At 37.5% G+C, this 12392-nt stretch overlaps 1 protein-coding gene across 3 annotated transcripts in view; it reads left to right on the top strand.

Moving 5' to 3' along the window:
* The window catches only part of LOC132788337 (uncharacterized), a 158132-nt gene that overhangs the window by 138590 nt on the left and 7150 nt on the right, over positions 1-12392 (top strand). The window lies entirely within an intron of this gene.

The following is a 12392-nucleotide window of genomic DNA, read 5'->3' as shown; positions in this document are numbered from 1 at the left end:
AGTTTGTTCTACAACTGTTGGCAACATTTTAAATGCCACCGAATTAAACTTGGATCAATCAAAGCAATGAAAATGTAAATCTTAAAAAGAATATTTTCATTTTTATATTTATACCTTGAATAATTAAATTAAACTCAAATCAATTGGAGCAATACAAACGCAATAGTTGAAAAGAAACAAATATTACACAGAAGGACAAAATATTTTAAATATTTTCGATATCCACTTTGAAATGTTTGTTACCTTTTGTGGTAGGCATTTCTTCCAAATATTTTAATCGATGCAAAGAATTAGAAACTAAGCGAGCAACAATTTCATTTAATTGCAACAAATGCGAGTAACTTTCACCATCTTTTTGTAAAAGGCTTCGAAATTCCTTTCAGGTGAAATACGCAACAAAATAAGCAAATATTTATTTGCAATTTAAATGCATAGCTGAGTGTGAGCATTACGGTCAACTATGGGAATTACAAAATGATTACGTTTTTGTTATGTAAATTCCCAAAAAATGTCAGCATTTAAACTTCGATCGGTGCAAATTGATGCCCACCTGTTATACGCCCCATTTTGTTGCATGTTTATGTGTCTGTAGGTATGTATGTGTGTGTGCGGCACAAATAAACGCCTCTGCATATTCTGCATACACAATTAAATCGAGACAAAAGTGCAGCAAAAATTGAAAATGCACACGACAGAGAAAAGAGAAGAAGTGAAGTAGGATGGAAAATGGTAAACGCATTTAATTGAAAATATTTGCAAGTTTGACACTGCAATTGACCGCAATGCAACAGCAACTGCAACTGCAACTGCAACTGAAACTGAAACGAGCTGCAAGCATTCAAGATAACCAATTCAAAATACAAAATAAAAACGAGATAAACATGAACGGTATTATGGACTATGATACACCCTAAGAAATGACAATTTTATTGAAAATCACTACAAATTCTCGCCAAGCAAAATGCAATTCTATTTCAAAAATTCTTATAAAATAAAACTTTATTTGATTGTACATATCTTATTTAATTAATTTAGATTATGGTATATTTCTTTAATACAATTTCTTTCACTTTTTCATTAGCCGTTGAAACTTCGATGAAATTTTATAGGTAAAACCAAAAAGTGCAACAGAGTAAAAGTTTCTGTAGCACAAATTGCTGTATAACAAAATTTGTGTGCCGTTTATTGATTGTGCATTTGAATATTTTATTGCATTTTCTGTCCGACACATTTGCCATGACGGCAAGTGCCAAAAACAGAAAAACATCCAGACATCCAGGCAAGCTGACATCTTGTGCACCTGGTGAGCAGCTTGGGGAATTTTTAAGCAATAATTTGTCAGGCAGTTGTATAGTTTAATTAAAATTCCTATTCAGTCAGCTGCAGTTGAAATGCAGTTGAATACATCAACCCGAAAAATTGTCTTGTGACCAACACATTTTTCGCATTTCATTTGAGTATATTTTTATACTCATTTAGCACATTGTGGGTCATAGTTTTCTCCCCCCAAACTGTAATCAAATGCGGTGCGCAAATTTCGCACGATGGAAATTTCGCTTGATTGTGGCTTCATTGTGTGTTGAATGTTCAGTGTGAAAAGTTTTGATCGCAATTAAATCAGTTTGCGCAAAGAAAAAACAGTTAAAAACCACGTCATTTCGTATGCATGTATACAATATTTTGTGAGCATTACGTACGCTTCACATATGTGTGTAGTCTGCAATTCTCGGTACTAAAATTGTAGCATACTTTGCGTATACTTAATATCATGTACGAGTAGAGTTGATGTCATTGCTGGGCTCACCCAATTCATTTGCCAAACTTTGCACAATGTTTGCTCAAGTGTGTCAGAATTTTTTGGTTCATTTCGGAAAATTAAATTTCATCCATTTTCAAATTACGCATGCACACATAGCCTGCAAGTGAAATCGTTTTACCTGTGTGCTAGTAATTGGATAAATTTCTGGCATGCTTAAAGCTGGGCAATAAGAGATTGCTTTAAGAAATTCATTCGTGACTATGAGTTTGTCGTAGGCTGACTCCATTGTGGCCTGGCAATTAATTAATGCTCATCAGACAGTGTGTGAGAGATGCGGGAGTAAGAAAGCGCATTAAATTTGATAAGCATTTAAGCATGTTACTCGGCACTTCCGTTGGGAGATAAAGAGAGTCCAAGGCACACATGAGTGCGAGTGCGAGTGCGACTGCGAGTGTATATGAGAGCGACAGTGAACTAATGCAGAGGCTGCAATGATTTATTATTAGGTAGCTAAATTATTCACGCGTTCGTCGTTGGCGCAAATAAAGATTAATGACGGCATTTCAGAATTTTGCACGCCCAGCGACGCCTGTCAGCCTGTCTGTTTAACTGTCGCTCCGCTGCTTCACACACACACACACACACACACACACACACACCCACACACCTTCCCTCCTTTTTGTGGTGTGGTTTTCAGAACGCGTTCCAGTGCCTCTTTTGTGCAGATTTCCGCACCCAAATCGTTGCATGCCACCATTCTGTCCAGCTAAAATCCAAAAACCACACAACGTGCGCCGCATCCGCACTCACTCACACTATGTCACTCACACTCACACTCACACACACACACACGCCTTTGGCATCGCAATTCAGTTGTGCGTAAAATTTATGCATATGTATGTAGACGCGTGTTGTTTTACTTCCTCCTTTTTTTCTCTCTATTTTGCAACTAGACTCGCTCGCCTTATATGTGAAGCATGATATGTAAATTGTGTACAGTGCCCACTGTGGCAGCTTAACCTTTGATGACAAGAATAAAAATACACACAACACTCATTAGAGGGGCGACATTAAAGGGCAACAGGTTCTGCAAAACCACGAACGAGTTGATTGTATTTCATCTTTAAAGTGCGCAGTTGATTTTTCACTGTTGTCGCTGACAACTTGAAGCTGTGCTCTTCAGCAGCAACCGCTATATTTGTATTGGCATACAAGCCTATTCCATTTGGCTTTCTATTTATATAAAGCCTTGTCTCTTACTCGAATATCTGACAAGCTAAATGTGTGGCTGCCCCGACTGACTAACTGAGGCGAACCCAAAGAATACCTGGGATTTAAATGCTATTTACACAGCTTTCGGCTGTCCAACAAACACGCGCCACACACTCTAAGCCAAACGCAGCAGCCACAACAGCTGCCTAGCTGCTTTGCTGCTGGGTGGCCAAATCCCCCACAGCCTCTAAACTCGTTGTCTTCTTCGACTATAGCAACACACACACAAGCACACACATAACGACCCCAAAGCGACAACTCCTACCCAAACAACAGAAGCAACAGCAGCTAATGCCCAACTAGTGTTGACCTTTTTGCCATTGTCTGGGCACGTATGAAAGGGCTAAAAATGTGACACTACGCTCGCTCTCTTTTCTCCATTTGTGCCCAAAAGCTGGCCGACATTCAACTGGAAATGTTGTGCACCTGTCGTCAGACATGGCAGAACTGAGATTGAAGCTCAGCCTGACTTTGACTCTACCTCCAACTGTCGACTGGGGACTGGGATTGAAGCTGGCACTGAGTGGAAAAGAATGGGACAGCGACAGCAGCAGCAACAGCAACAACAGAGACTGAGCCATCGACTGCGGCTCAGGGAGAGGTTATTATCTTGACACATGTGTAACGGCTTTTGTATTCGCCATTTGAAACACACAACACACAGAGCAACACAACAAAAGTCTACAACTGTGTGCGTGTGTGTGTAGCAACAATGAGAGCAAAGCGGCTTGTTGTTTTTTCGTTGCGTGCTACTAATGCATGTTGAGTCTAGCTTAAGACACAATTCGAGTCGTTTATGCCATGAATTTTTGTTTGATGTTTGCCCAAGCAGCACTTCAACTCGTTCGCATTTACTCATCTGGCAAAATCGAATATCCGTCTAAGCGTCTTCTTTCTTTCGGTGTTTTGCCAAGTCTTGCTCTGACTTCAATGAAAAGAATCACAAACAAAAATTTGTGGTTAAACATTAACAAATACATCGATTAAGCAATTAGTCCAAATAGATATTTCTTTAATGAATTATTGCTGAATTTAAGATACTAAATACATAGAAAAGAATATTATTAAAATAATCGTAATAAACTGAAAAGATTTGTATCTGCTAAACCTCAATCACGGCTCCTTATATAAAATCAATTCATCACGATCAAGCGGTTAGCTCACATATTTATTTCTTTAAAGTATTATTGTTGAATTTTATAAAGCAATTAATTTCAATAAAATGATTCGAATCAATCTGTATTCTTTCACTAAAATCATTTAAAAGAACTTTATTGTTTAGTCTAGAATATTATTGAAATAATGTTCACATTGAGTAGAATAGCTTTTGTAGAATGCTCAAACTAAGCAGATTTCTATACTCAATTTCAATTTCAATTCTTACTTTACAAAATCCCTACTTCCATTTCACCAAGAGGAAATCTCATCGATGGTCAACAACCAAGATGAAACCATAGAGATTTGTATTTAATCTTTTGATGCTCAATACTCTATGACTTGAAAATCCCACTGCGAACTCTTTCGCCCGTTCGTCTTTAATCTAATGCAGCGAACTTACCATTTCGTCCGCTGGGAGTAGCGAAAATTGATGAAATTGATTTCCACATTGGTAATTTTGTAACGTGTGTGTGGCACAAAGTTTTGCAGCTGGCTAACAGCTAGCTGTCTGACCTCCCACTAAATATTTGGCCATCCATCTTTGGTCGTAGTCGTAGTCGAAGTCGAGGCAAGGCAAACGTACTTACTGTAGCTGTCTTTCTGCCACTCTGCCTCCGCCTGTGGCACATTGTTGTTGCTGTCCCTGCGGGCGCAGACGTCGCCATCAACACGAGGCAGCCATTTTGCAGTCTCAGTCCCAGTCTCAGAGAGAGATTTTCATTTTTTCACAGCACGTTATTTTGCTTTTTTTTTTGCCCTGGTTCTTGCAACAAATTGTATGACCTGGCAAACGCTGCCGTGTGCTGAGAGCTGCGAGCTGAGAGCTGGAGGAGTCGCAGGTAGAGGCGTGGCGTCATGCACACTAACGACAGTTTATAAAATATTCAGCTTGGCTGCTTACGAGGGCTTCAGCGACAGCGACAGCTACAGCTTTGGCTTCAGCTTTGGCCTCCTCCTCAGGTTGTCTGACTGTTTTGTTGGCTTGTCTGCCTTTCGTGCCTGTCGCTCGCTAAAAGTTTTTAATGAATTTTTTAGCAAGCTAATCGAAGTCACTTCCAGTTGAAAAATGCATTAACTAACGGCGAGCTACACGCGGCGTATGCGCAATGTGGCCACCAGCTGCCAGTTGCTTATCATTTGGCGAAAAGAGAAATATTGCGTTGTACTTATTTCACTTCTATTTACGATTGATATTTCACTTTGCATGGCCTATCGGACAAATCATGACGGAAATTTAATTTCCTTAAAAAATATTGCACATCCTCGTATTCCGTTGGCTTTCATAGAACTGAACGCGTGTCATGAAAAACGTGACAGCACGAACGACATGCATAAAATGTGCTGCGATTTATATTTTATTGAAGTTGATATTGAATGCAATCGATGATGTTGAACGTGGCACAAAGATAGTAAAGTTATTGTTATTATTATTTGTTTTTTATTGAAATAACTAATACAATTTCTTATTGCAATGAGATGAGCCAGAGCGCTTAAAAGAATTAGCAGCACGTATTGCCAATTTTTAATAATAAAAGAACTTTTAGCTGATCTTCTTATTTATTTGTAATATGTAAAGTATTCTCTCAATTCTTCTATAACTTAACAATTGAACACCAATTCGTTGTTAAAGCATTCTTGCTTACTTTTCTTAAGCCCCACTTGTGCCTTGTGGCAGCTTGTTAACAAAGTGAATTAATTTTTGGCCACCTTGTCCAGCCAGTTTGTTGTACTACGAAGTGTCAACTGTCGTTTACTTATGGCAAACAGGCAACGGCAAACAGGAAGTTGGACGCCCGCTCTTAGAGGTGTGTGGCCAATGACTGTCAAGTGACAGTTTGTGTTGCTGGAGCCGAGAAACATGTGACGGTTCGCTGGCTTGGCGCGCGTGTCACACACGGCGTATGCATAATTTAGTACGAAATTGTTTGAAGGCACTTGAATAATGAAGCAAGCGATTATTGACTAAAGCAACGTTGAACCTTTAATTTTGGCCAAAGCAATTTCTGGCAACAAGTTCTTTGCATACAAGTGTAATTAAGTTTCTTTGGGGGAAACGCGTGAAAGCAGCTAAAATAGCTGAAATATTTTTCCAATTAATTTCACCTGGGCTAGAAGCAATTTATAGCAACATTTGTGCAGAGCAGCAACGGAGTGCACATATTTTGCTTGGGTTACTTTTGCTTTGCTTTGCCTTGGCGTTTTTGCCGCGCTTTACTTTGCTCTCGAGTGTATCTTGGCTCTTATATCTTATTTCAAGCAATTGCAGCTGCAGTTACAGCTGCAGCAACTCCTTGCCAAATGCCCTGGGTTGTAATTTCAGTTGCAGTTTTCTCTGCTATTTGATTGTTGCTCCTCCACTTTCCTCTGACTCATGCCTTGCCCTCGGTGGGTCTTTCTTCCATTCATCCGTTCCGACAACTAAGAGCTTCAATTATAGACTCTGACAGACATGAGGCACGGAAAGGGAAGGGGAAAGGGAATGGGCAACATTTTTGTGCTATTTCAAGCGCGCAATGCGTTTTTAGCTTGGCAAGTTGTAACTTGTAAGTTGCAACATCGTCTTCAAGCAAACAGCAAACGTATCTGCTCTGCGAGTGTGTAATTGTGAGTGTTTGAGTACCAACTATGAGTGGCAAACATGGGTGTGCGTGTTTGTGAATTCCTTATACCAAGCACTTCCACTTGTTGTTGTTGTGTGTGTACCCTGCAATTGAGCTTAGGTAAATAGTCAGTTGCAGTTGACTGCAACGTCGTCGTCTGATTGCTAATCAATGCCAGCGGGCATCACTTGTTAGCTGCAACTGATAGATGGATGAATAGATGGATAATTGCCACTGAAATCGCAAACTTATTTATTTAGCGCCACACAGAAAAAAAAATAAAGCTCAATCCGCAATGCAATTGGATTTCTGTGAATGCTGAAACTGAACTAAAATCTCTATCAATAATCAAAATGAATTTCATCAGTTTATGAGCACTTTTTGAGTGAAAACTTTAACTAATAATCGATTTGCTTAATGTCAGCTTAGCAAAATCCATTAAAATTATTTGATTTACTAAGCGAATTTAAAGAAGAAAACCATTTTCGAAATTAGCCTCACTTCGAATGAACTTTTTCTTTAATTGTTTACATATTCAACTGAGCTCTAACTCCAGCTATTGAAGCCAACTCAAATTGAATCCTTTTGTTAAGTGAAAGGGCATTGATTAGACATTGCAGACACCAAATTCAAATCACACAAATTACATTGGATCTATTTGTGTTTATGAAATGCGTAAATGTGCCTAATGCATTTGGACTGCAGCTGAAAGGCTGAAGCTATAGCTGAGACTGAGACTGAGCTAATGGCAGGACATTCAGCAGAAGCAGCTGGAAAAGCAGACACGAATGTGAATGGGAAGAATGGAAAAGCGGGCCACCGCAAGGTTGTCGATTGTCGGTTGTCGGTCTGTTTAAATATTTGAAAATCCATTAAGCATATTGACAATGCCGATGTGAATGTGTATTTGTGTTTGTGTGCGTGTCTGGTGCACACTTTGCCCTCGGCTCCGGCTCTGGCTCTGATTCTGACTTGGAGTCTGGATTTCCCTTATTCTCTTAGCAGCCGCCTTAGCTTCGTTGCGAATTTGAATATGGGGTCGCTTTGGGTTTCTTTTCCTGCTCCAGTTGCCTCTGAATGGATCATTAGTGCAGCTAATGGCGCAGTCAATAAATGACGGCTCACGACCACAACGACGTCGGCGACCACGCCCACTATTTGAATTTGAATATGAATCGCGTGGGAGCAGCAGCTGAATAGCATGACACAAAAGTCAGCATTGGAGTCGAGAGTGCCAAGAGTGCCAGCCACACAAACTGAAGAGCCACCAACATTTCCGGGGCAGCAGTCGGAAAGGGCGGCGCCAAGGCAAGACATAAAACGGATTTATTAGGTCATTGCTGGAGGCGAATCTGGAGGCGCATATTGGTCTTGTATATCCTCAGTGTATGCTTGGATGCTGCGTAAGCACTTGATAGATAACAAAACTCGCTCCCTCGCTACCTCCATCGCTCCATATCGCTCTCATTATTCTTAATATTTTCTTTTTTTGCGCCAAATGATAAACCAACTTGCTGACAATGAAATTGTTATTTGTGAAATTGAAAACTAAGGCGACAGCAGAACGCAAACCGCAGATTAAATGAATATTGAACTGCTTAAATATTTCGGAAATTAAATTTGAAAAGTAAGAAAACTACAGTCGAGTGTGCTCGACTCTAAAAAACTTTCTACTCATTTTAAATAAGAGTAAAACAGTGCCGTATTATAAATATATACCGCTAAAATACTAAAATATACTGAAGACTATATTTGGTATATTGATTAATATATAAATATATAACGCTAAAATACTAAAATATACTAAAGACTATATTTGGAATATTGATTAATATTATATCATTCAAAACATATATGTACCATAGACACAAAATGTACTAGATTGGATTGTCGTATATACCGCAAAAATACTAAAATATACCGAAGGTTATATTTGGTATATTGATTAATATTATATCATTCAAAACATATACCATAGACACAAAATATACTAGATTGAATTGTCGTATATACCGCAAAAATACTATAATATACCGAAGGTTATATTTGGTATATTGATTAATATTAAATCATTCAAAACATAAATCATAACATAGACAAAAATATACTAGATTGAATTGTTGTATATACCGCAAAAATACTAAAATATACCGAAGTCTATATTTGGTATATTGATATAATATTACATTCAAAACATAGACACAAAATATACCAGATTAGATGTTTGCCAAATCAACTAACTTGACAAGCACAAAATTATAATACCCTTTTACCCTATGGGTAGATGGTATAAAAATTTCATAAATTGATGTTTTGTTTTCAAAATTGTCACAGTTGCCCAAAAACTTTACAGTTTATTTGCACAACTTTACAAAGCGGTATTTTCCTTCTTTTCACTTTATTTTTGTCTTCATTAGAAGCAGCTGAAATAATATCGTGTGTGTTTATTATATTGGGAATTTATAATAAACATGTGGCCAAATTGGTTTTGCGTTTGCACTCCAATTAACTAAAATATATGCCATAGAAAACATACGTATTGCCAATAAATAGAAACTTATGTCAGCCTTTTATGAACTGATATTTCCATTGAATATTTGAATGCAATTTGAAAAGCTTTTTGCAGATATTAGTGCTGCTTCGCTTGTGCCTGTCAGAGCTTGCAACTTTTTCACTTTTTCACTTTACCAATTTGCCACAATTTTTCCCGTCCTGTTTCCCTCCTTCATCCCTCACACACACACACACACACACACATATATATACGTTTAACGCATATTGTCGCGAAATTGTAAAATGCAGTCGGGGCATTTATAAGTAAATAAAATATAAATAAATGTATATGCATTTTATTTTATTTCAATTTAAAGTTTTTAATGAGTTTTTGTTAATGCCATCACGTGTATAAGTTTCGCATGCATTTCCCAAGCCCTTCCACCAACTTTTTCCCTCTGTGTTTGTGGCAACTCGTTTGATGCTATGTGGAACTTGGCATTTGTTTTGCTTTTGGCAATTTATTTGTGTTGCACACAATTTTTGCGCAGATTTCAACAAAAATTGTAAATTAATTTTGGCACAAAACTAAATTCAATTCACAAATAAAAGGACGCGAGGGGATTTATTGTTATTGGCTGCGATTATGTTTGCAACGAATCTGTGCCCGGAAAATAAATGTGCATTTGCGATGTGCCACTAATTGGATATTACACAAATATCGAAGCATTCTTTTTCGCTCTATCACCAAAAATTTGAATTTAATTACGGCTATAAAATAAAATTGCAATCGTGGCTAATCTACACAAAATCATGCGATGCCTTCAAAAAAATTAATAACAATTTTGTAGTCTGTGCGAAAGTCACCCGCAGAGAGCGTGAAGAGAGCGAAGTGGGAAGGTGAAGCCATTGAAATGGCTAACAAAGGACGTCAAAGCAGCCATAAATGGACAACGGCTGCAGCAACAGTAGGAGAAGCAAATGAAAGGTTGGTCTGTTGACTAGAATGGACAACGTCCACTCTTTGTGTGGCCATGACAGAATTATATTGTCCGCTCGCTGGTCCGCTGGACTGAATTTGATGGCAACACCACCCGCTGACAGTCATATCGATACAAAACGTTTCATATTCCCTGAAAAGAAGTGAGACAGCCTGACATTAATGAGCATTGCGGAAAGTTGTTCCTCAATTTGCTCGTCACTCTCGTCACAGAGAGATCTCAGTGATTCATATTGTGCTGCCATTCATAGCGCATTATTTGTGACTTGCGGCAATTTAAATGCTTCCATTCTCTCTGGCTTAATAACCTTGCAACGAGTGCTTTACAGCTACTTATATAGATAAATCACAGTTATCAACGAGTATATATCGGACAAGCCATTGCGAATGGTTCAATTAGGTTCACTTTTGAGCTGATTGTAATACATTTTTATTGATGCAGTATACGCCCCGTTGCACCGTTGCAATAGCACCAATTAAATGTGCAATTATTTGTGGAAGAAATAAATAAATAAACATACAAAATTAAATACAATATATGTATGTATGTGTATGTGCATGCTGAATGGCAATTGCATTGTATTGATTGCATTCATTGTTGTTAAATTAAATGTATATTATGCTGCGAGGCGTGAAATTAATTGCACATTCGGCATATTTAATATCATAAATATAAATAACGTTTGGCAAATTATTTGGCCATAGCAATTAATCACCAAATAATTTGGTAATTTTAATTTACTGTTTCGAGTAATGTAAATAGTTCATTGCACACACACACACACCCGCACACACACTCTGACAGTTGCATAAGCCGTTCTGTGTGTGTGCACCGTTAATTAAGATTTAATGCCCGTCGAACTTGCTCTCAACCACGCCCCGGCTCTTATGCCAAACTACGCCCCTCCCACATGACCATTTTACGTATATATGTGAATGTGAGTACGTAATTAGGCGACAATAAGCATTTAATACACATTTTGTGGAACACACACAGAGAATGAACCACATTCGCATGATTCCAATTAGTTTTGGTTCTGTTTACGCTCGGCTTTAATGCCACGCCCGTTAAGTGCACAGGCAACGCATCGACACCGACATCAGCATCAGCATCAGCATCAGCATCAGCATTGGCAACAGCATCATGGCAATTGAGCATTTCGGCCAATTGCAATTTGTTAGCTAATTTAAGGCCAACAACCGCCTCGCTGTCTGTCCCAAATAAACACACTCGACACTCTGTCTCCACTTAAATACATCGCCCTAGCTATTGACTCTACTACCAACATACAAATATATATATATATATATTTGTGTATATACATGTTTACTATGTTGTGTCGTCTATATGGCGCAAACTGCAATTAAAAATTATCTCCGAAATGGCATCGCCCATAAAATACACTGACAAATCCAATTCACAACTCTGCTACAGTTAAATTCCTCTCTCTCTATATGATAGTATGAAACACACAACACGAATGCCAATTGTGTTATCATTCGGGCAGACCACAAAAAAATGTTGGTTAACCTTTTGTAAAAGAATTCGCAAAAATTGTGAAAAATGTGTAAAGCCAGTTAAATAAATAAATTGGGTGTGTGTCAAGTTTAAAACTACGTGAAATTCTTTTGCCGCTCACAATTAATTAATTGAGCTTTTAAATTGTGAAAACTGCTTTCAAGTTGTGCAATTCATTATCAGATTTCATAAAATAACCATGATAAAATTTTTAGGCTGAAATTTGAAATGTAAACTTTATAAATCACAATTGATTCTTCAAAGCATCAGATTTCATAATATGAACTAAATTAAATGTCAATGTTGAAAGTCAAAAATTAGCTTTTAAATTCTGCAAATCAGATTTCATAAAATAACCAAGATTAAATTTCAATGTAAACTATATAAATTTCAATTGATTCTTGAAAACATCAGATTTCACAATATGAACAAAATTAAATGTAAATGTTTAAATTAAAAAATTAAGAACTAAATTCAATTGCAATTGTAAAATTTGAATGTAAACTAAATTACAACTTTTTGAACGAATATTAAAAGGTAATTTTTATCAATATGCTCATTTTATACATATCAGAATTAGCATAAAAAAAC

Source organism: Drosophila nasuta, chromosome 2L (genome assembly GCF_023558535.2).
Source record: "Drosophila nasuta strain 15112-1781.00 chromosome 2L, ASM2355853v1, whole genome shotgun sequence".
In the NCBI taxonomy this organism is placed as follows: domain Eukaryota; kingdom Metazoa; phylum Arthropoda; class Insecta; order Diptera; family Drosophilidae; genus Drosophila; species Drosophila nasuta.
This window is presented reverse-complemented; position numbering and strand designations above follow the sequence as displayed.